At 42.6% G+C, this 4,734-nt stretch overlaps 1 long non-coding RNA gene across 1 annotated transcript; it reads left to right on the top strand.

Annotated features, from left to right (window-relative positions):
• Nucleotides 1-1,832: 1,832 nt before the first annotated feature.
• LOC144775839 (uncharacterized) lies at nucleotides 1,833-2,651 on the top strand. Its single transcript, XR_013600566.1, has 3 exons — nucleotides 1,833-1,882; nucleotides 2,021-2,081; nucleotides 2,531-2,651. It is a non-coding gene; the product is annotated as an uncharacterized LOC144775839 (long non-coding RNA).
• Nucleotides 2,652-4,734: the final 2,083 nt, after the last annotated feature.

The following is a 4,734-nucleotide window of genomic DNA, read 5'->3' as shown; positions in this document are numbered from 1 at the left end:
ATAAAATAGGGCAACAATGAACCCGTGTATCTCTATAATTAATAGGGTCTAAGTGTTGGGTCTAGGTCTACATGTTTCAACCTTAATGGTTAAGGTTAACCAGGTTTTCGTCAGGACCATAAAACCACGTGGTGGACGGTCTGCGTCCCCTAAAAGACGCACCCAATCCTACCACATGGGACCACTGGATGGCGAAAATGCGCCCGTGGTGTAAGCTCGCTCCACACTGGGTGAGCTAAAAAATCAAAAAACCTGTAAAAGAAAATACCGACATTTGTCAAAGTATTGAACATATTTACAAGCCTGTAACGTAGTGCAGTGCTTCAACGTTGTGTCAGCATGCTGTCACACCCAGTTACATAGTGAATTCAGTGGTAACATCAAACTTCTAGCGTTACCAGTGTTGGGCTCTACTCCAGCATACTTCTAGAGGAGGGAAGTGCAGGTGCGAAATGTGGGACAGTGTAGATTACCCACAACTTTCACACAGAGGGAATATCGTAATTTTCTCTATTCACAACGCACACGTGGTTCATAAAATGGTCACCGCGTGTTACATCCTCGCATACCGACTAGTTTGGTGCGAGACTATATCCAATTCGATCGTGCATGCATTGTCAAAGAGAAACTGTACAACACAAAGTGAGACACACACAACAAAGACACACGACAGACAGAAAGTATATATATAACCAAGGCTCACTCTCAATGGAGTGTTCAGGGACTTCATGGGACGGGGGAGGTTACCCTCTTTAAAACGTATTCTGAAAGAGAGTGATATTTTTTAAGAGGTAGATAAATGCGGGTAAGGAATATCATCCAACTCGTGTCCTGGGCGCGTTCGTTTTTGGCGCTTGTTGAAAAAAAGCATTACAGAAATGTGGAACTTGCCACCAATTGTTGGGCACTACAAATGTGGGGAGTGCAGTGTGTGCCATCTGACAGAGAACACTAAAACACTGAATCTTGAAGAAGGCAGAGTGTGGGAACAACGTAAACACACGAATTGTAATAGCACCAACGTTGTGTACATGATCACATGCATCTGCGGAAAGAACTACGTTGGTATGACGACCAGAAAGGTCAAACAACGTATCTGCGAGCATCGTAGCACAATACGCTGCAGAAAAAATGCCACCAAGTTGACTGACCATTTCCTTGATGCTAATCACACTCCTAATGACATGAGGTGGACTGTCATTGAGCAGATTCCAAATGGACCCAACTCTCACAAGATCCTATATGAGAAAGAACAACGTTGGGTGTACCGACTTTCCACTCATATCACGGGCCTGAATGATAATGTCCCATGGGCCTCAATACTGTAAGCCTACCCTCTGAGTAATATTCAGCCTACTCCTAACCATCCAATGAGTTGTCCATAAACATGACTGTAGCACTCTTGTAATTTATCAAGTCATGGTTCGTTCTGGTTAGTATGACCACGCCTAAATCATAACAGTGGGGTCCTCTGGTAATATACACCCCAGTTCTATCTCAGAACCCCCCTTTGATATGGCTATCTAGGATGCGATCACCAATATTTCATCAGCCTTTCAGGTCTTTGTATATATTATCTGAAATACTCCTCATGACCTCTTAAGTATTTTACAATTTTGTAGTTTGAAATATTGTACCTCCGAGCCTGGGCTTTACCCTACTACCCTACCCGAGATTCGATCTCTGACATTCCCTGCTGCCATTTGAGGCTATGCGGCCACCGTCCTTGCATCCTTGTCGGCCTTCCGCCCACGTGACTGCGGCTCAACCACGCCCATCACGGAAGCGCCGACACTCTATTTCACTCGCGCCTTCACCCAGCCCAGTACTAGCGGGGCGGTGCAGGCAGTAGGTTACAAACTGAATACCTCGGCAACTAACTGTAAGTAAAAGTACCCGTTTCACTGCGGGCGTGTCTTTTTTTCAACAAGCGCCAAAAACGAACGCGCCCAGGACACGAGTTGGATGATATTCCTTACCCGCATTTATCTACCTCTTAAAAAATATCACTCTCTTTCAGAATACGTTTTAAAGAGGGTAACCTCCCCCGTCCCATGAAGTCCCTGAACACTCCATTGAGAGTGAGCCTTGGTTATATATACTTTCTGTCTGTCGTGTGTCTTTGTTGTGTGTGTCTCACTTTGTGTTGTACAGTTTCTCTTTGACAATGCATGCACGATCGAATTGAATATAGTCTCGCACCAAACTAGTCGGTATGCGAGGATGTAACACGCGGTGACCATTTTATGAACCACGTGTGCGTTGTGAATAGAGAAAATTACGATATTCCCTCTGTGTGAAAGTTGTGGGTAATCTACACTGTCCCACATTTCGCACCTGCACTTCCCTCCTCTAGAAGTATGCTGGAGTAGAGCCCAACACTGGTAACGCTAGAAGTTTGATGTTACCACTGAATTCACTATGTAACTGGGTGTGACAGCATGCTGACACAACGTTGAAGCACTGCACTACGTTACAGGCTTGTAAATATGTTCAATACTTTGACAAATGTCGGTATTTTCTTTTACAGGTTTTTTGATTTTTTAGCTCACCCAGTGTGGAGCGAGCTTACACCACGGGCGCATTTTCGCCATCCAGTGGTCCCATGTGGTAGGATTGGGTGCGTCTTTTAGGGGACGCAGACCGTCCACCACGTGGTTTTATGGTCCTGACGAAAACCTGGTTAACCTTAACCATTAAGGTTGAAACATGTAGACCTAGACCCAACACTTAGACCCTATTAATTATAGAGATACACGGGTTCATTGTTGCCCTATTTTATCTCGCCACTATTTTTAATATTGTCCAGTTGCTTTCCAATAAAAATTCTTTATTTTACAAGTTCAAACCAGGACAATTTTTAACTCACTGATTTTTTTCATTTTTCACACACCACCACTCACAAACCTGCTCCACTGTAATCAGGTGTTGAAGCACACCCTGATGACGCTAGGTCTTTAGGGTGGACCCCGATGATGAAGCATGTCATCACTAGGTGATGAGTGAGGGGTTTTTAAGAAAAAGAGTTTTCCTCTAATTTGTGAAAACCATCCACCAACACAGTGACTTGTGAATTCCCACTGGTGGTACTCCTTCATCTTTGTTTTTTCTATTATTGTATCCAGGGGTACAGGAGTACTCCCCGTTCACTCTGGTGAACATAACCCTTGCTCTCTCCATTGTTTTTGTAAATACAGTACCCGACAAACATACTCATAACAGAGATACAGCTTTGCAGCAATCATCCCAGAACAACTGACAGATCAAATCACACAGAATATTTGCATCAGGCTGCAGCTATCATCGCATCAGCTGCAGTGGCACCAGGACTAACGGGTGTGGTGCCTGGGGGCCAGCATACCCACATGTATGCCTATCTTTTATCTTGCTTGCATTAGGTCCCATGGTGCATTTGCAACATTATTAATATTCAGAATGATCAGATGCTCCTTAAAGCCCATTACTTTCCTTTACAGGAGCATTGTCCTCTAGGCAAGATACCATTTCCACCAACTGATTTTGTGTTACAGAAAATGGTAATCTAACAATGCCTAGTATGCCTGAGCATCTTTTACTGACATCAATCTATCAGGGCCATCCCAGGTAAAACTCCAACCCACTTACGGCCACATGCACCTGCGTCTCATCCATAGACATCCATGCAGTTCAGATCCCAACTCATTGTCTTTCATACCCATTCTTTACAAACCCATTCATACATCCATATGCTTTTTATTTATCCAAACTGTTAACTTTGTAAACGTTTCCCCATACACCTTCTCTTCCACTAGTTTGAACATTGTACCACCCAAAAATTCATGTAAATATACACACAAAAACACCAATCACTGAAGATCATTTTGTTGGAAAACTAGACAAGCCCAATAAATTGGCTTTGCCAGCCATGCGAGTGAGCACTCCAGCCAGGACTGCAATCACTCCAATCAGTGGGTGAAAAGTGTACAAAACAAAACAATAAGAGTTCACCTTGAGAGCCGCCATGGACAAAATGATACAAATGCTGGCTAATCTCAGCTGCCATAAAATAAGCAAAACCAAGAACGTAATTGGTTGACACTTCCTGTGGGATTTTCCACAACGTGGTTGTCACTTCCAAGCTGCCTTCCCCGCACCCCCCCCTCCCCCCGCCAAACCTTGCAGAAGCAAAAATGCTTTCTGCTGAAGATACATTTTTTTACATTATGGCATCACATTTGGCGACGTTCAAAAGAAATCCAGAGTTGCAAATTCCCTGAATTTGTAACTTTACATGCCCTTAGTGAAACTGTCACGATAGCAAAATGCTTCAGAATGTGCTGTATAATCTGCAATCTTAGTTTGCAAAAATGGTATTCCCCTCCTGGATAGTTGTCTGTCCTGCTGCATAAATTCCTTCTCCTTTACCTCTCAATTTAAGATGCACTGCCTAAAGTTGTCCAATTGCTTTACCATTAATATAATGTTTTGAGCATTTTTACACAAGATATTTGCTTTTACCAATTATTATAAATGAAAAATTTAAAATAAAAACAATAAAAATATCAATCAGTGACTTATTTTACACACGGTTCTTTGAAGCACATTCCATGTTTATTTGCACATATAAGAAAACTAATTTAATACTTAATGTGTTAACTGTGCAGGAAGCAGCCAGCAATCAACTTTTTCTAACAAAAATGAAATGTTGGATATGCTTCTGAAGTAATCTCCTAATCATTCTCAAATCATCAAGAG

Source organism: Lissotriton helveticus, chromosome 1_1 (assembly GCF_964261635.1).
Source record: "Lissotriton helveticus chromosome 1_1, aLisHel1.1, whole genome shotgun sequence".
Classification (NCBI taxonomy): Eukaryota; Metazoa; Chordata; class Amphibia; order Caudata; family Salamandridae; genus Lissotriton; species Lissotriton helveticus.
The sequence above is the reverse complement of the archived record's forward strand: the minus strand, read 5'-3'. Positions and strand labels throughout refer to the sequence as shown.